General features: G+C 43.7%; 1 protein-coding gene across 1 annotated transcript in view; it reads right to left on the reverse strand.

The window, feature by feature from the left end:
* KIAA2026 (KIAA2026 ortholog) overlaps positions 1-20,645 on the reverse strand; it is a 961,657-nt gene that overhangs the window by 216,606 nt on the left and 724,406 nt on the right. The window lies entirely within an intron of this gene.

Below are 20,645 nucleotides of genomic sequence, written 5' to 3' on the forward strand. Positions count from 1 at the left end.
TGAATGACCTTTCGTTTGTGTAGAAGAGTCTTGGGTTTCAAGGAATATGCAAACGAAATACAATCTGACAGCCACTTGGATAAAGTCACTTTAGACACAGAAGAGCCCATTCTGGGTTTTGAAAAGGAAACAATGTAATTTCCTGAAAGGCTTGGTGTGATTAAAACAGAATCTCAACTGCCTATGTACGTTCAGACAATGTGAAAGATATTCACCTTTATTGGAAAAATTGTGAACAAATAAAAGAAGATGAATGGAACTGTTAAGGCTACTCTCAGAAGCTACCTTAGGCAGAAAGGCAGGGTTCGTATGAAGAGAACTCTGTCTTTATAGAACACCAAATAAGCGGAGGTGGGGGGAGAATCAAGTACTTGCAACTCTGAAACCCTTCTTGTGAAGGTAACCACCACCAAAAACAGTTTTCCAAGACAAAAACTTAAAATTTGAAGAGGTTGAAGGTTCAAATGGAGGGCCAACTAGAACCTGTAGACAAAGGGTAGATCCCAGGGAGGGACTGGATCACGAACTAGGGGCAAAGTAGGACACTACCTATGAGAAATGCCTTGGAGTTCTTGAGAGAAGCCAATTACACACACTCCCTACTAACATAAAAGTTAGAAAAGGCCGTTAAATGCACTTTGATAGGAGAAAAGCTAGAACCTAAGCTAAACAACTTGGCCAGAAAATCTGAAAAAGAATGCAAAAAGGGCAGAAAAAAGGTCAGGCCCCAAAGCCTCTGCCCACAGAATAAACCTCTTCCACTTACTTGTATATACTTTTTTAGTGGATTTCTTCTAAAATGGAGATAATATATGAACAACCACCAGCAAAAGCTTGGGATTCCTAACCATCATGGGAACTGGAGGAACCATGTGGTGAAATTGAGGGACTGAAGATTGGGGGGATCTCGACCTGCTGGATGAGAAATAAGATCCAAAACCCAAGGGGAATTATTTCAGAACAGACCAAAGGCTGTGAAACCATACCCAACGAGGCCAAAAGGGGGTGATGAGGATCACTGTAGCGCTGCAGTGGGATGCTTTGTGTTGAAACTTTACCATCAAAGGAATGGAAGGATAAGCATAAAGTCCCAGGGCCAAACAAATACAAGAACACCCCTGGGTGACTGACCCAGAGGAGGAATGATGGCGTAATAACTGCTGGTTTTGATACTGGATGGAAAGGCAAACAGGTGGCAAAACGGAGTGCCCTAAAGCTGAAAAATCCAAGCTGCAACCTTTGGATTTAGAAACCACTTGTGAGACAAAAGAATGCTCCTGCTGAGGCTGTCGGCTAGAATGTTGGACTTTCCCAACATGTGCTTTGCCAACAGAAACCACTGAGAAGATATTGCTCATTGCCAAAGCCTCAGTGCCTCCCAACAAAAAGAATAAGAAAGTGTTCCCCCATTTGTTAAGATACCAAAAAGCAGATATATTGTCTGTCTGTATTGCAATCACACCTCTGGGAAGGGCGTCCTGAAAGTCCTGCAGTGCAAGGAGGACTGTTCTTATCTCCAGAACACTGATGTGGATGTGAGCCTCTGCAGAAGACCAGGACCATAAACCATCCTCCCTTTGAAATGCCCCCCAACCTCACCCCAGGAGAGAGGCATCCGTGGTGACCATGGCCAAGGGAGAAGAAATCACAAATGGTGTCTCATTGGTTATTAAGGGAGACTGCAACCACCAATGAATATGCTCATGACACGCCTTCATTAACTGTATGGGGAAATTCAAGGGATGAGTAAGGAAGGACCACTGAACAGCCAGAATCCACTGTACTACCCTCATGTAATATCCGGTTAAAGGAAACAATCCTATCAATGCTGTCATTTGATCCAGAAGTTTCACAACTGCATTTATCGGTGGTTTTGAAGTTGCAAGCACTGATAGAGCCTAAGCCCAAAGGCTGAAAACCTCTGGAATTCACAGTCTGGCAATTTAATGGATTGTGTCTATGTAACACCCTATGAACTCTAGAATTTGCACAGGCGGAAGGCTCGATTTTGGGTAGATGACTGTAATGTCTAAGTTGTTGCACAGATGGAGTAAGGAGTCCCTGGCCGAGATGAATAATGCCTTTGTGGGAGTGGTGAGGAGCCAACTGTCCACATAAGGAAAGACCTCAAAACCTGTAGGTGGAGCCAGGTTGTGACAACTGCCATGCACTTGGCAAAAACTCAGGGGGCTGTGGTGAAATCAAATTGCAGGGCCATGAATGGCAAACTGGCCTCCAGCCGGAATAGAAGAAACCTCCAGGAATGCCAATATATCTTGATGTGATGGTAAGTGTCCTTGAGGTCTATCGAGCACATTCAATAGTCCTTCCTCAGAAGGGGTATGATAAACTGTACCATGACCATCTGGAAATTGGTCTTTTTGACAAACTGGTTCAGCTTGATTGAATATAAAGTCGGTCTGAGGTCCTTTGTTTTCTTTGCAACTAAAAAGAATCTGGAATAGACTCTGGATCTTATCTGGTCTGGTGGGACCTCCTGAATGACTCAATTTATGAGCAGGTTTTTAATCCCTGCCACTGCTTAAAGTCTCTGTTGGTGTGGAACATCTGGGAGATGTTTTGGGTGACAGTTTGGAACTTCTAAAAGGTAATGTAATAACCTCTGGATATGACTCTCAACACCCAGGTGTCTGAGATGCTGGCATCCAAGCTTTTGGGTGGAGAGCTAGACAGCCCCCACTACTTCCACAGAACAGCAGCCAGGTAACCCTTCAGGTCAGCTGAAGAACCCTGATTTTGCAGATCGGCTCTGCCCAGCAGGCTGCATTCGTGTTGATCCCCACCGCCCTCGAGAGGAACCCTTTAGAGGAGCATCCTGAAAAGAGGACTGTGACTTTCTGAAAAAGAGACCCTTGCCTCCATTCTGATTCCTAGAAAAAGGTCCACTGGGGGGGGGGGGGTAGAAAAATGTACTCTGACTGCAGACCGTCTTTCCATCTTGTTGGCTCCTTGTCAGATTGCCCTTAACCTTGAGCCCAAACAAGGAGGACCCACTAAAAGTGGCATTGAAGGAGCGCACTTTGAAGCATTTTATGAAGTTACACAGTTGCATTCAGGTGTGGTGCCACAATGCAATCCCAGAGCCTGATGCTCTATCTGTCGTGCCTGAGAACAGTCCCTTAAACACTGATGATGGAAACTAAGGTGGACATCCAAGTCTCCAGCTTTTTCTGAGTGTCTTGAGGGTACTTGACACTTCAGACACTAGGACCTGTTAAAGCCTTTTTACGGGAAATACGTATTTAAATGCTTTCAGTGCAAAGTTGGATGAGGTATAGAAACGCTTTCCTACCCAACTCCCTATTCAGTTGGGGGGGTGAATTGAGGAGCTCTACTCAGAAATCTCCTTTTTATTGGCTGCCGCCACCACAATGGAATCAATGGCCGTACCTTTACTCCCAATGAGGCCTATCTTTTGGGTGGGGGCAAGAACTTTATCTGGCTTTCTAGGAAAGGACTCCACTGTGTTGGGTTAATTCCACAACCTCCAGGATACCAGGTCTATAAGAGCATCCAGATGGGGAAACCACCCTAGTCATGAATGGGGCTAAGCCAAAGGATTCCAGAAATACTGATTCCTTTGAAGAGGGGGCTTCAGTGGTCCAGCTTCCGTGCTGGCAAAGTAGCTCCAATAAACTGCCAAAAGAGGTGTCATCACACGGGGGGCATAGGAGAACCCTCTCCTTCCTTGAGGTCAGTATTCTAGGTGAGAGACTCCTCCGGGAATACAAATACTTACTCTTTCTCTTCCCTGAAACCTCCCATTCTGACAAAGCTAGAGAGGAGGAGGAAGAGTCAGGAAGCCCCGCCATGGGGGCAGACTGAATACTGGCCAGACTAACAGACAAAAATTGGGAGGGGGTGCCACCTGGAGAAATCCAACCCTTCTCTTTAGATGAGATCATGCTTTCTACAATGTCAAAGGCAGAAGCAGAGGTGGGCATCTTGGATCCAAGAGTCCCAGAATATGAGGGTACTAAAGACAGCCACAAACTGGAGGAAGCTGCGCCTATACATGATGTTGAAATTGGAAAGTACAGTTGTGTACACTTACCATAAATGTAGATGTTTGAGTGTATTCACTGTTGCAGTCATATTTGGGTAATCGGCCTGAATTCCAAAGTCTTGGGTCCTGCGACGGTTGCTGTCTTCTCTTCCATGACGTCAGGTCGTCAGGGGTATAAAACAAGCAGCCAACGCCATTTTCTTTAGTTTTCTTGCACCCGATGTCAGGTAACCCCAAAAAGGTAGCAAAATTATATATATATATATATATATATATATATATATATATATATATATATATATATATATATATATATATATATATATATATATATACATATATACACACACACATGCATCAGTATAAACTTTACCTTCATCTACAAGCAAATACACCACATAGGTTGTAGAAGACAGAGAAGGAAAGATAAACTTCAGAATGACAGGAGGATGGTGGGAGGGTAACCTGGACTGCAACAGTGAATACACTCGAACATCTACATTTATGGTAAGTATACACAACTGTACTATGTTCTTCATGTTTCACTGTTGCAGTCATTACATTTGGGTAGAATCCTTAAGCTATGGTTGGGAGGCTGGAGCTAAACAGCATTAGGTGCTGCTATAAGGCCCTGCAGCACTGCAGTGGCAAAGCCTGCCCTGGACTTAGAGTAGAGAGGCAAATGGTAATGCTTTGTAAAGGTGTGAACAGAACTCTGTAGCAGCCTCTAGAATGTCTTTGGTTGGTACTCCTCTGAGAAAGCCTGCTGAAGTAGCAGCAGCTCTGGTGGAATGAGACCTAATGCCCTTGGGCACAGGTTTACCATGGTGTAAGTAGCAGAAACGGATGCAGTGGCTTATCCACTTTGAAATTGTCTGCTTTGAAATAGCCTTTCCTTCTGATCCTGCAGCATATGACACTAGTAATTGCTCAGTTTTTCTTAGAGCTTTTGTCCTGCTCAAGTACAATCTTAGATGTCTGTGTACGCACAAGGAATGCAGAATTCTCTCCCCCTTGTTCTGCGGATTTGGATAAAAAGTTGGCAGATGAATTGTTTGGTTAAGAGCCACACTGGAAACCAACTTAGGCATAAAAGTAGTATTTGTCCTCATAGACACCCTGTCTGAGTAAAATATGATAAAAGGCTCTACAGCCATGAGGGCCTGTAGCTCTGAAACTCTTTCTTGCTGAAGTAATTGCTAGTAGCAGAGCTGTTTTCCATGATGAACTTTAGATCAGCAGTAGCAGCTGGTTCAAATGGAGGCAGGGTGAGCTTTTCCAACACATAATTGAGGTCCCATGCAGGTAATGGTGATCTTCTAGGAGGCCTTAAATTTTTGGCTCCTCTAAGATACTGTTTTAGTAAAGGATGAGAAAAGACTGGTGGCTCTGTATTGTAATGAGCCGAAATGGCAGAGGCATGGATTTTGATTGATGAGAAAGATAGGCCTTTGTCAAGCATCTCAGTTAAATATTGTAATATCTGAGGAATATTTGGTTCTGCTGTATCAGTTCCTTGTGCTTAATTCCAAGCACAGAATCTCTTCCATTTGTCAGCATGAGATTTTCTAGTACTACGCCTTCTGGTTTCCAAAATGACATCCATCACAGCTTTACTGAGAGGTGTTGTTTGTATGACTACATGATTAGCCATACTGCCAGGTTCAGAGTCTGTAGTTGATTGTGCAGGATCTGATTGTTTTGCTGGGACAGTAGTTGTGGTCTTTGAGGCAAGATCCAAGCTGGGTATTGAGCAAAGTTCCTTAGGATTGGGTACCAGTATTGGAGGGGCCAGTCCGGGGCAATTAATATCATCTTTGGCTTCTCGTCTGACTTTTAGGAGGACCTTGGGTAGAAGAGGCAGAGGAGGAAAGGCGTTAATTGAAGGATAGGGCGTCCACTTTCCATGCTTGTCTGTGATACGTCCTTGTGCAGAATCTTTTCAATTGATAATTTTGAGGAGAGGCAAACAGGGCTCCCCCATTTCTCTGTTATCATGCCAAAGACTTGTGGATTTAGTTTCCACTCGTGAGGATCCATAAGGTTTCTGCTTAAATCGTCTGCCAGAGTGTTTTGTTTTCCTGGCAGGAATTGAGCTTGAAGATGTATATGGTAGGTCAAAGGCTGTGTTCCACAGTGCCATGGCTAATCTGCAAAGGGGGTATGAGTGTGCGCCCCCTTGCTTGTTTATATACCACATGACTGTGGTGTTGTCCGTCTTTATCAGTAGTTGTCCTGGATGAAGTAAGTCCTTGAAGGCTGTTGGGGCATTTTGAACAGCTAGCATCTCTTTCTGGTCGATATATAGATGCATTTGTTTTGGTATCCATAATCCCTGAATGCATCTTCCTACCATGTGGGCCCCGCAGGCATAATCTGATGCGTCTGTTGTTAAGGTTTGGCTGGTAGAGTGAAGGGCAGTCCCATGTTTTGGTGACATGCCTCTGCCCACCATAGAAACTCCTGTTGCAGGCAGGGAATGAGAGGAATCATTGTTTCCAGACTGTGTGAATGTTGACTCCATAAACTTTTTAGGTACCACTGAAGTTTCCTCATATGCAGTCTTGCATATGGAATTTGTAGGATGCAGGATGCCATGAAGCCCAGAGCCTACAGAATTTGCCTTGCAGAAGACTGGGTTTTTGCTGCCATCAGTTTGAAGTAAGCAGTCAGTTGCCTTTGCTTGTCTGGCATGAGGTAAGCCATCTGGGCAGTTGTATTCAAGCTTGCACCCAGGAATGTTATCTTTTGAGAGAGCACCAGTTGTGATTTATTTTTGTTTATTGTGAACCCTAGGCATGTTAGAAGCATTTTCACAAATGCCAGGTGTCGAAGAAGAGTGTCCTTGTTATCTGCTTGAATGAGACAGTCATCCAAGTAAGGATATATTTGTATACGTCTTTGTCTGCAAAAAGCAATTACTGGTGCCAGGCACTTTGTAAAGACCCTGGGCGCAGTAGAAAAGCCAAAGGGCAGTGCAGAGAATTGGTAATGCATTAAGCCAGCCTTGAATCTGAGGTATCTTCTGCACGATTGTCTTATTGGGACATGCAGGTATGCCTCTTTTAGGTCTAAAGTCATCAGTCAAGCATTTCTTGACCAGCATGGGCAGAAGCTGCTGCAAAGTCAGCATTTTGAATTTTGGAATGTCCAGGTATGTGTTCAAAAATCGATAAATCCAGTATTGGCCACCAGGCCTTGTCCTTTCTGGGTACCAAGAACAGTCTTGAGTAAAAACCTTGTCCTTTTTCCTGTTCTGGTACTATCTGAATGGCCCCCATATTCATGAGGGACGCAACCTGTTTCTGTGCCTCTACCCATTGATTTTTTGGCAGACCTGGCCAACCATTTGCCATTGGCAGAGTGTGGAAATGGAATCTGTATCCCTGTGATACTATGTTTAGTACCCACTTGTCCTGGGTTATTAACTGCCAATTTTGAGCAAAAAGTGCTAATTTTCCTCCAATGGGTGCTGCCAAAAGATAAGTGCTTGGTGTAGGCAGTGGTAAGTCATTGGGATTGCTTTTTGTAGGTTTGTGCTTTATCTCCTCCAGATTTGGAGGTGGAAGCGCCCCCTTGCTTTGACCTGTATGAATCTTGTGCCTGGTATCTGGAACCCTTAGGGCGCCTGGATTTGCCCCTTTGAGCTCTGTCTGACACAGGAAAGGACCAATTTTTTTGTAGGCCAGTGTCTACTGAATCTTGGTGGCTGCACCTGTAAGAAGTCTTTAACAGTTTGCATAGACTTAGTTTTGTCTTCCATTCTCTTTAAAACCTTTTCTGCCTTAATACCAAACAGAGAATCAGGCTGTAAAGGTGCATCTAGCAATTTAGCTTTAACATGATCAGGCAAATTTTGTTCCTTTAACCAGGCATGCCTCCTAATCACAGATCCAGTAACTGCGGCCCTGCAGGAGGCCTCTAAGGAATCAAAACCACATTGCAAAGTATGCTTTCCAACTTGCGCAGCTGCATGCAATAATTCCTGCATTTCTTTATTTTCTGCACATTCTGAAATCAACATCATTTTCTGTTTCAGCAATCCCAAAACATGTTGTTGGTACTTAAGCATATGAAATTGACAGTTTAAGGCCCTGATTGCCAAGGTTGCAGATGCATACACCTTTTTCCCCATCTGTCTAGTGCCCTCGAATCTCTGTCAGAGGGGGTGGGTTTTTTTGCTGTTGAGGCCTTAACTCCCTTTGGACCTGTGAAATAGTTTTAGGATCAGCAGCAGGGTGTCTAAATAAAAATTTATGTGAGTCAGGGACCCTGTACTATCTGTCAAGCTTACTGGAAGCCGGATGTAAGGAGTCAGGGGTCAAGCTTGACTCTGAAAACACATCATCCACAATGTCTAAATAGGGGGAATGGCTAAAGGCTTGTGCTAAGGGAGAAGAAGGAAATCCCTGAGCCTCTTTTTTTGATTCTGACAAGTCTTGACTCTCCCAGTGAAAATGTTCCCTCAAAGTATGCAAGGTTTCTCCAAATGAATAATCCTCAGGAGGAGATGCAGATGGAATAGACTCCTCAGCATCAGAATCCTCATAGGGAGGTATAGATAATTCCTGATCAGAAGAGGAATCAGAAGAAATAGAAACCTGATCTGAAGATTCATAATCAGTGTCTTGCCTAGGCCTGCTATCTGGAGGGGGATGGGTACCCCTGATCAAGGTAATAAGGTCTTCAGCCGTTTTGATCATTTGTTTTTTAGGCATAGAGGCCTGTGCACGTGGCTCATGCATCGTTTTTTTAGTTTTAGAAGTTGCTTTTGTCTTTGGTTTTGCAGCTGTCGTCGATTTGATATACAAATGTTGAGGTCTGAATACACCCTCAGAAGCCGGTGCCTGCTCAGCGGCTCCGGACCCATCCGAGGGAGATACATCCGTCGGTCCAATACCTTGAGTATCTTGCGGCATGCCGGACTCCACATGGGTGTCGGTAGAGGCCTGCAACTTGAAGGTAGCGGGTATCAGGGGCTACGAAAGTGCCTCACTGAGTACCGGGGAACTGGCGACTGGATTAGGAGAAGCTTCGTCGTCGGTTTTGGATCTCGACTGCCTTTTTCTGTCCTTTTCTTTGTGTTTTTTATGTACTCCGGTAGTCGGATTGCTATCTGACGACATTTCTGGGTAGTTAAATCTGTTTCCAAAATACTTTGATGCAAAAATATACCGACGCTTAATAGTGTGTTGGTTAAATCTAGCACTAAACCGACAGCCAGGCACATTGTGATAAGGGCCTAGGCAAGGAATATAGTATAAATGGAAATCCTTATGAGGTATTTGCTTCCCACAAGTAATACAATTATTAACTTTTCCTGACATCGGTAAAAAGCAAGAAAAAAGTTTCCCCAACGGGGTACTTAGCTTTAGTGAAGACTTTGGTTCTGAAACTCAAACTCGAATATTTCAGTAGTCGGACGACCAGCACTTGCGAAATGCTTCTGCTTCGGGCACCGCATGGCAAGAAAGACTAAAGAAAATGGTGTTGGCTGCATGTTTCATACCCCTGACGTCATAGAAGAGAAGAAAGCAACCGACGCAGGACCCAAGACTTTGGAATTCAGGCCGACTGAGGGCAACCTGCCAGCAGATTACCCAAATGTAATGACTGCAACAGTGAAACACGAAGAACATCCAAGCTGTCCAAAGCTGAAACCCTAACAGGAAGTGACAATCTTGAAGCAGAGTTCCAAACACATCGGTGCTAAGGCTACCAAGGAACAGGATGGAGATGAAGACCAAGCCATTGGATCTGAAACGAAGAGTGAAAACTCAGCCTGCTTCGAAGATCTTGGATCCAGAGGGGCCAAGAGAGAAAGCCAGAAATATGTTGCTTAGGGTTCCTGTGCCAGACCCAGTCATGGTCATGAGGGGATAAGGGCCAACTGCATTTGTGCCAGCAAAAAGGACCTCATCATCTGCTCCAGATCGGAAGTTTTGATGTTGTTCACCGACCTCGATGACCAGATGGAAGAAGACACCGAAAATGATTTGAAGGGTCTACAGGAAGAGGATCTCACATGCCGAATCCGACCCAGAGTGGCCCTGAACCTGTGTGGAGAGAGAGAAGACTCCAGTGACCAAAGAGGAGGAGGAGTGCTAGGAGAAAAGAGGGAAGCCATCCTATTGACAGTGCCGCTTTGACCAAGAAGGGGCTTGGAATGCTCTGAGCTGCAGTAGCTATCTTGCTTGGTTTGGGCGTCAAAGGTGACCTGCGCCAAGATGTTGGACCTGATGTCAGCATCGGGACTACCACAGAAGCTGAACATTGGGGGAGCTTCTGATCCACTGAACCTAAGAATGCAGGTCCAGAGGTGGAGGCTGAGAAAGACCATTTATTCTGCCTTTTTGTCTGCTTGGAGTCTCGCTGCCAGGATTTCTCAGACCCAGTTGGGGGAAAAGCTGCTCTAAAAGGAGGAGGAGGAGAAGCAGAGGGGCCAGAGGGTAGAAGCCTTTCAAATCAAGCTTGGCCTTATGCACGCTGATGTCTCAAGAGTCAAAGCTTTCATAAGTGGAGCATCCCAAATCCAGATGCCCCAGACACCAACAGTATACACATTTTTGGTGTGCATCCAGGGGAAGGCAACTTGTGCCTGCAGAACACACACTTTTTAAAACCCATATCCATCTAAAGCCCTAACAACAACTACAGAGCAAAAACAATAAAAAGCACCACAAACAACCTAACAACCAATGGATGAAAAGGGCAGGAAGGGTAAACCACAACAAACTACCTGCCCAAGGCTCAAACTACCTAAAACTTCCCTGGACAACACAAACGAATTACAGGGGGTAAGGGGAGAAAACAATCTTACCAAAAACACCGCACTAACTGTCCAGATAAGAAAAAGTCAATTTATTTTACTTATTTATTTATTTATTTAAATTTGTTGACCGGGAGTGTCCGACTGGACGTAGGTCCATTTTCAGCAGAGGCCCGGGGAGAAAAGCTCCACAGTTAAAATAAACAGACAGTATATACATTGGATTACATAGTAAATAACAATTTACATAGCAATTACTTACAACATATTTACAGATGAAGAACATAGTACATCAGTAGACAACTAGAATCTTTATCTGTGATACCAGACATTAACAAATGTTACAAGAAGAAGTTCGTGCTGTATAATAAGTACTGGCTTATGAGCATCTGAGCTTGCTATAATCAAGGTAGTTAGTGGAGTGGAAAGAAAGGTAGTGGTTGGATGGGGAGGATGATATAAGAGTGGGAGTTGCAAGGGCATAGCCAGCATGTTTTTAGTTGCGCTTTTAGTAAAGTTTTGAAGTGGGTGCATGATGGTATGGAGGTAATTGTGGGTGGGAGTGAGTTCCATAATTTCGCTATGGCGCAAGAGAATAGTGCTTCACCAGCAGAGTTATTGGCTTTAGTGATCTGCAAGTGATTTTTGCTGCTGGATCTTAGTGGTCTGGTGGTGCGATAGGGTTGGAGTAGATTCTGGAGGGATGGGACATTTAGTGGATGGTTTACTAGTTTGTGGGCGAGTGAGAGTTGATACCACTGAAGGAGGTGAGGGAGTTCAAGCCAGCCCCGTTAAGCAAGTGAGAGACAGTGGTGACTACGGTAGGATGCCCCCGTGGCGAATTTGGCGATTTTGTTGTAGCAGGTCTCTAGCTTGTTTAGATCACATTGCCTTAGGTTGGTATATATTGGAGAGGCATAAAGTAGAGTGGAGATAAGGTGGGAATTTGCTATTGAAATCTTTGCTGCTTTGGTGAGAAATTGCTTATTTCTGTATAACGCTCCTAGTTTTTTATGGACTTTTTTTATAGTCATGGATATGTGAATGTCAAATTTTAGTTTATTGTCTATTTCCACTCCTAGCAATTTGGTGTTTTCAGTTGGGTATATAGTGGTGTTGTCTTTTGCCGTGATGTTAAAGTGAGAGTTGTTTTGAGTATGTTTGGTGGGTTGGAAGATGAGTAGTTTAGTTTTGTTTGGGTTGAGTATTAATTGGGCATCGGATAACCATGTTTCAACAGAGGAAAAGGCTTCCTGTGCGACTTTTTGCAGTTTTGGTAGGGAAAGGGCTGAGCAGATGATGGTCGAGTCATCTGCGTATTGTATGTGTGTGCCATGTTTGGTGGCAGAGGCTAGAATACTGGTGTAAACAGAGAAGAGTAGGGGTCCAAGGATGGATCCTTGGGGAACCCCTATGGAGACAGGTAGTTAGGGAGATATGTCATTCTGCCATACAACGGGCTGTTGGCGGTCAGACAGGTAACTCTGAAACCAGTTGGTGACCGATTGTGAGAAGGATAGGTTATTGAGGACAGAGATAAGTTGTTTGTGTGAGACCATGTCAAATGCTTTAGATAGGTCTAGGAAAGTAGCAGAGGAGAGATAGCCATTGCTTTTATGCTGAAGGATAGTGTTAATAAAGGAGAGTAAGGCAGTGGTGGTGCTATGGTTTGGTCGGAAACCATGCTGAGCACTGGAAAGGAGGTTGTTAGTAAGGAGGTAGTCTGAGACCTGAGAGTGTATGCATCTCTCTAGTATTTTGGAGAGTGGAGAGAGAATAGCTATGGGGCGGTAATTGGGTAGGTCTGTGGAGGGTCCGCCTTTGTGGAGGGGAATTATATGTGATACTTTCCACAGTGTGGTAACGTAACTTTCTGACAGAGATTGGTTAATCAAGATGGATACTGGGTAGGCCAGAGCATCAACTGCGATTTGTAGGTATTCACTTGGGAGGCTGTCTGCTGCTAATTTGGTGGGTTTAAGTTTAGTTAAGAGTTTTTTTTATGTTGGAGGTAGGTACAGGAGAAAAATAGAAGGCAGTGGGGAGATTACTAGTTGAAGGTGTGGGTTGGAGGGGAGGGGGTTGTGTTGTTTAGCTAGTGATAGTATGGTTTGGGTGAAGTGTGTCTTGAATGAGGTAGCAATATTTTCTGAGGAGTGAGGGATGTTAGGAGGAGGGGTACTGACTTTACCTGGGTGGAGGATGGAGTTTATGGAGGACCAGAATTGTTTGGGGCTGTGTTGTGAGGAGACTAGGGCAGATTGGTAGTATTGGGATTTGTCCTGTTTTATTAGCTTTTTGACTCTATTGCATAGTTCTAGGAATTTCTGTCTAGCTGAGGGGGTTTTGGTTTTGTGCCAGTGCTCCCAGGCTTTATCCCTGTTTTTCATTTCTGACTTAATGGTTTTCTGTAGCCATGGGGAGGGTTGTGCTTTGGTTCCGGAGAATCTTATGGGGGCATGGTAATTAAGGATGTTCAGGAAGGTAGTATTAAAAAATTCAACTGCATCATCTAGACTGAGGTACTTTAGAGGATGCCAGTTACATTCTTTGAGGGATGAGACGAATGTGAGTGGGTTAAAGTTTAGTTTTTTACGTATTTGACGGTAGATGACAGGTTTAGCTTGGTATAGGTATTTTTTGAGTAGGAATGTTGGGGAGTGATCACTGAGGCTATCTGATAAGCAGCCAGTTATATATGACTGGGGGCTCTTACTGACTAGTATCCAATCCAGGGTAGTGTGCTTGGTGGAGTTTTTATTTATCCTGGTTGGTGACTGGACTAGGTGAGTGAAGCCATGAAGGTGTACATGATGGGTTGGATTGTTGCCAGAACAGGATTGCCAGTCAATATTGAAATCACCTAAGATGATAGTTTCTTGGGGGAGATGGTGGGTCGACCAGCTGAGGAGGTTTTCTAGGGGAGGGATGTTTTGGCCAGGTGGGAAGTAGCATCCAATTATGTTGATGGTTTTGTTTTGGTTAATTTTGAAGTTGGTATATATTATTTCTTCATTGCCTATTTGTGGAGCTGATGATTTTAAGATCTGGATGTTTAGATGCTGTTTAAATATTACAGCTACACCACCTCCTTTTTTGTTTAGCCGGTCTACTCTTAGTATGCCGTAACCTGTAGGGAGTATTTGCTCACTGGTAATGTGCGGTTTTAGCCAGGTTTCTGTCAGGATGACTATATCTGGGGAGTACAAGTCTATGGTGGCATGGAGTTCATGGACTTTGTTGGATATACTTCTAATATTTAGGCATAGTAGAAGGAAGTCACTTGGCTTTCTATTGGCTGTAATATGGGAGAAGTTGTGGTTTCTAGTCTGATTATGAAGACTGGGGTTGGAGATGGTAGGGCCAGGGCTGGGGTGGATGTCTCCACTTAGGGCTAGTTTTGATAAGCATGAGATTATTAGTTTTCTCAGTTTTTGAATGTGTTTGTTTATAAGGGAAACTTTATGATTGTGCTCTGTGGGTAATAGGTATGGTGGGAGTGTTACTATGTTAAGTTGTAGGGATGCTTTATGTTTGAGTAATATAGTTGGTAGAATATGTGGGGGTGCATAGGGATGGTTCTTGAGCTGGTGGGAGGGGAGCTGAGTGTTGGTGAGACATGAGTGGTGGTGTGAGTAGTAGTACAGTGGTAGTGGTTGAGTGGGGGAATGATGGAGCTTTGGTAGGATGTAAGATATGTAAGGAGAGTGCATGCAGTGAGCATAGGAAAGGTATGCTTGTACATGTTAGTTGAGGAGGTGTGATAGTAGTGGGAAGATGGAGGAGGTAGTGTTGGGTTAGTGCTGTGTTTGGCTATCAGAAAGTTGGGAGGGGTTTGAGTGCAATAAAGGTGGGACCACCAGGGGCGGGAGGGAATAGGGGGCAGGGTGGGGAGCGAAGCGGGTAGAAACCCTGGGAAAAATCACAAAGCAAAGACAAGTATGTGTTAAGAAACGATCACAATTGACCAAGGACTGCTCTGAAACTGTAAGTCATTTCTTAATTTCTCAGGTGGAAAAACAGGATAACCTTGTAGGCTACTGTGGTCATAGTTTAAATGTACAAACACACAGTATTGATCAGTTATGGATACTATTTCGGGGTCAAAGACCAATCCATAAACACGAATGACAGCAAACTAGATCTGGGAAGCTGATGGAGGAACGGGGGAGTTTTGAATGGGCCAGGGTCAGATACGAGTCAGATATGAAGTCCCCACAGGTTGAAGCCAAATGGAGCAGACAACATAGGCTCAAATTTTTAAGTCTACTGGCCTTGAGGCATCCTGGCAAAAGTGGTGTGAAAAAGCCTGGAAGTTAGGATTGTGATTTTTTTTTTTTAACCACCACAAACTTGTTTTTCTGGAATAGTCTAAAATCGGTCTTCGAGGCCTGCCTTGTCTTTCTGGGAACTAGCAATTAGCTTGGAATTGAGTCGTACCCCTTACTCTGATGGGTAACTCTTTCTATGGCTATTGAAAAGAACACATCATTTGAGGTGAGCCCTGCCAGAGCCATGTGGTCTGGAGCAGTGGGTTTTGAACACAGCTTGTAGGAAAGGAGAAAAGTAGGGGGGGTGGAGGAAGTGGGAGGGGTGACAGACTGTCAGAAATGAAAGGAACCCTCTTAGCTGAGTAGGGTACTGTTGCCCTTACCTGACATACCCTTAACTTCTTCTACAACAGTCCTTTTGCAAAAGCATTCTTTTGTTTAAAATGCTCAGCACTAGACTGTTTTTAAAGTACTACTGCTTGGTGTGAAAGTCCCTAATATCTGGGTATTGGTGAATGAAAAAGCTGTTTCACTGTTTGAATGGCTTGGTGTGAAAGTCCCTAACATCTAGGTATTGGTGAATGAAAAAGCTGTTTCACTGTTTGAATGGTTTTGCCTTTTTCCTCACAATTTTCGGACACTGTCAGGGAGGACCAAACAACAGTTGCTTGTTTGCTGGCTCATTTAGGAGCTGCTCTCTGTTGCCCATGGCCAAGGCTGAATATTCAGCCAAGTATACCATCTGACAGCTGAATGAGAGACAGTCACCCTGTTATAGGCATCTACAAAGCCCTCTCTCTATACTCCGTTTTCTACAGACTGCTGAGAGGCGATCTATGCCTGGCATACTAGGCATCCTTGGATCTCATTCTGATGGACCTTTTGCATATCCATAAAATGAAAAGCATCAGAATTACTCATCTAGGGATTTAAACTTTGCTTGCAACATAAAAAGGACACACTAGAGAGACAGGTATGTGTCTCAGAGAATTGCCCTTCTCTGGAAGAGGCTTCCCATCTCTATGAAGCAGAGCTTTTCCTTAATGCTGTTCAATGAAAACTGAACCAGTGGATAGGAAAAGTACAGTTGTGTACACTTACCATAAATGTAGATGTTCGAGTGTACTTACTGCTGAAGTCATTACATTTGGGTTATCTGCTTGCAGTAGCCCTCAGTCGGCCTGATTAACAAAGTCTTGGGTCCTGCATCAGTTGCTGTCCCTTCTTCCATGACGTCAGGTCATCAGGGGTATAAAACATGCAGCCGACGCCATTACATCAGCTTTTTCTTGCCCCAGATGACAGGTGCCCCCTAATGGGAAGCAATTAAATCTATAAATACAAGGATATACCTCCAACAGAAAAGCAAATACACCAAAAGCTTTTAGAGCATAGTAAGTGAGAGTAGAGGCATAGCCAAAGGAAGAAAAGGGGGCTGGAGGGAGGATAACCAGGACTGCAACAGTGAATACACTCGAGCATCTACATTTATGGTAAGTGTACACAACTGTACTATGTTCTTTGTGTTTCACTGTTGCAGTCATTACATTTGGGTAGAATCCCAAAGCTAAGGTTGGGAGGAGGAATTGAAATAGAATTAGGACCAGCTAGAAGGCCCTGCAAGACTGCAGTGGCAAAACCAGCCCTGGATTTACAGAAAACTCTAGGTAGCAGCTTCTAGGATGTCCCTAGTAGGGACGCCCCTGAAAAAGGCTGTAGAGGTAGATGCAGCCCTGGTTGAATGGGGCCTGATGCCTTGTGGGATAGGTTTTCCATGGGGCTTATAGCAGAAATGAATGCAGTGGCCTATCCATTTTGAATGGTTTGTTTGGAAATAGCTTTCCCCTCTGTCCCTGCAGCAAATGCCACCAGCAGTTGTTCAGATTTCCTTTGAGGTTTAGTCCTGTCCAAGTAGAATCTAAGCTGTCTGAGCACATCTAAAGAGTGCAGTATCCATTCCCCTTTGTTCTGTGGGTTAGGAAAGAAGGTAGGCAATTGAATGGACTGATTAAGAGCCACACTGGATACCACCCTGGGCATAAAGGAGGGATTGGTTCTGAAGGACACCCTGTCCGCATGAAAGATGATGAAAGGTTCCAATGCCATAAGGGCCTGTAATTCAGATAACCTTCTTGCAGAAGTGATTGCCAAAAGGAAAGCTGTTTTCCAGGAAAGAAATTTTAAATCTGCAGTAACAGCTGGCTCGAAAGGAGGAAGAGTGAGTTTCTCCAAGACAAAGTTAAGATCCCAGGCTGGAGTTGGAGCTCTCCTGGGTGGCCTTAAATTTTTGGCCCCTCTGAGGATCTGCTTGAACAGTGGGTGAGAGAAGAGGGGAGGCTCTGTGCTATAATGAGCTGAAATGGCTGAGGCATGAATTTTGATGGAGGAAAATGACAAGCCCTTATGAAGCATCTCAGTCAAGTATTGTAGAATCTGAGGTAAACTGGGCATTGCTGCGTTCACACCTTGAGACTGGTTCCAGGCACAGAATCTTTTCCATTTTGTAGCATAAGATTTTCTAGTACTAGGCCTCCTTGCCTCTAAAATTATATCCATCACTGATTTACTGAGGGATGGTAAAGGAGAGATTAGGAAATTAGCCAGGCTGCTACGTTCAGGGTTTGCAGATGAGGGTGCAGAATCTGGTTCTCCTGCTGCGATAACAGGGAAGGAGCCTGAGGCAGGTGCCAGGGAGCCAAGCGTGACACACTGTGGAAGAGTGGGTACCAGTGTTGGCGAGGCCAGTCTGGTGCAATTAAAATTGTCCTTGGCTTGTCCTGTTTGATCTTTAGTAGTACCTTGGAGAGCAGAGGCAGAGGAGGTAAGGCATAAACTGATAGGTTTTTCCAGCTGAAGGATAGAGCATCCACTTTCCAAGATAGCTTGTGAGGAATCCTTGTGCAAAATTTGTCCAGGTGATGGTTCTGGGGGGAGGCAAACAGGTCGATATCTGGGCTCCCCAATTTGCTTGTCAACATGTTGAAAATCCTTGGTTCCAGTTTCCACTCGTGTGGGTCCATGAGTTTTCTGCTTAGTCCATCTGCCAGTGTATTTAGTTTTCCTGGCAGGAATTGAGCTTGTAGATTCACTTGGTAGCTCAAGGGTGTGTTCCACAATGCCATGGTTAGTCTGCACAGGGGGTAAGAATGCGTACCCCCCCTGCTTGTTTATGTACCACATGACAGTGGTGCTGTCCATCTTTACCACTAGTTGTCCTGGAAGAATGTGGTCCTTGAAGGCTGTCAGAGCATTCTGTACAGCTAGCATTTCCTTTTGATTTATGTGCAGGTGCATTTGACTTGGGTTCCATTTGCCCTGAATGCACTTCCCTGCCAGAAGAGCCCCCCCCATGCATAGTCTGATGCATCTGTTAAGATTTGTGTGGCAGGGGGTAATGTGAATGGTAGTCCCCTGTTTTGGTGGCAGGCCTCTGCCCACCAAAGGAACTCTAGGCGTAGGCAAGGTATGATAGGAATCCTTGCTTCTAGATCCTGTGAATGTTGACACCATAGGCTTTTGAGATACCATTGTAGTTTCCTCATATGCAGCCTTGCATATGGACTTAGAAGTATGCAGGAGGCCATGAACCAAAAGGCTTGCAGTATTTCCCTTGCAGATAGCTGGGTTTTTGTGGCTACTTGTTTGAAGTAAGTTGTCAAATGTATCTCAAGACACCAGAAAAAGGAGAATAAGCAGGTAACCAGAAAACACAATAAAACCAAAACCTGCTCCAGGGGAAAATGAAGCCAATGAATATCCAGATGTAACCAAGTCCGTCTTGAGTCAGAAACACTCGTAGATGTAAAAACACTCCTTTATTAACGCAGACAATTCTCCCAGTAAAACACGTTTTCGTTGCTGAATGCAACTTCTTCAGACATCATACAGAAGGTTTTCACGTTGCTTAAATACATTGAGTGGCCAACCCTCTAAATAAAACAATTAAGTAATTAAAGCAACAAACCCTAAACATGTTATACCATAGTGCTGTAGATAAATCAACTAAGCACAAAAAACTTGTATAAGCACTGCACTAGTATGTTGATGAATAAATGAATAGTTATACAAAATTTTATACAAAAATTATGTACTCATATTAAAAAATATATATATAAAAATATATATGTATATGTATAAAATAAAATAAAATAAAAATAAAATATGTATATAAATATACATTAATGTATTAAACTAAACTTGCCTTTAATTTTAAAATAGGCTTGATAGAAATATAGTCATTCAAGCCTGGTTTTTTATTTGATTCCAGGGAAATTTGCCAAAAAGTCTCCCTTTGTTCTAACTTGGCCTGCCATGGTCCTCCCCTAGGGTCCCTGTATATACTTTCCAGGACAAAGAATTTGTATCTAGCTGTAGGGCATGTGGATATATGTTTGTACAAAGCATTGTTGTTGTTTTCTTTTTGTACATCGTACATATGTTCATATATCCTGCGTTTGAGACTTCGCTCAGTTTTGCCCACATAATATGCTGGACATTGAGTGCATGTAGCCAGATATATAACCCGTTGGCTGTTACAATTATAATATGCCCTAGCTTTGATCACTCTATTCAGGGCTAAAAGGGTTACTTGTTCGTCATGTAAGATGTGGGAACATTGAGCACAAGTCCCACATCTATAGGTACCCTTACGTGTACGTGCGGATTTATTCTGGGTAGGACCATGTTCCAAAATACTCTTTATGTTTTTCCCTTTGCTGTAAACTGTTCTCATACTTTTGCCATGTAAATTGGGCAAGTCAGTAATTTCTAAAAATGTACTCCATTCTTGGGAAATAATGTCCTTGATGTAGCTAGAATTGGTACTATATTGTGTAATAAAGGCTTGCTGAAATTCTAAATTGTTGTCAATGGTGTCCTGACCTTGAGAAATAATCCCTGACCCTAACACCGGGATAAATCTGTCCCTTCTACCAGCCATTACCTGATCCCTAATGTTATAAATAAAATCCTCCGGGTAACCCCTGTCCCGAAACATAATGCTCAATTTTTGACATTCCAATAGAAATTGTTCATCGTCAGAGGTCATCCGTGAAATTCTAACGAATTGCCCCTTGACGATGCCCCTTTTTTGGCCACTCAATGTATTTAAGCAACGTGAAAACCTTCTGTATGATGTCTGAAGAAGTTGCATTCAGCAACGAAAACGTGTTTTACTGGGAGAATTGTCTGCGTTAATAAAGGAGTGTTTTTACATCTACGAGTGTTTCTGACTCAAGACGGACTTGGTTACATCTGGATATTCATTGGCTTCATTTTCCCCTGGAGCAGGTTTTGGTTTTATTGTGTTTTCTGGTTACCTGCTTATTCTCCTTTTTCTGGTGTCTTGTGCTACTATGGAGGATTCGGGGGAAATCTCAGCAGCCGATATCCGTACTAATTCATTTCGCTCAGAGATGGGCTTAAATCACGACTTTCTGGACAATTAAGTCAACTGATAGATATTCTTGTGCCCTTGGGGAAGGGTCTGCAACAGGCTTTATCGAAACCTGTTCACCATGTTAACCTGGACAAAACAGGGCCAATCTGGAGCTATTAAAATCATCCTTGGCTTGTCTTG

This window comes from Protopterus annectens, chromosome 3.part1 (assembly GCF_019279795.1).
Source record: "Protopterus annectens isolate FY-2018-M chromosome 3.part1, PAN1.0, whole genome shotgun sequence".
NCBI classification, from domain to species: Eukaryota; Metazoa; Chordata; order Ceratodontiformes; family Protopteridae; genus Protopterus; species Protopterus annectens.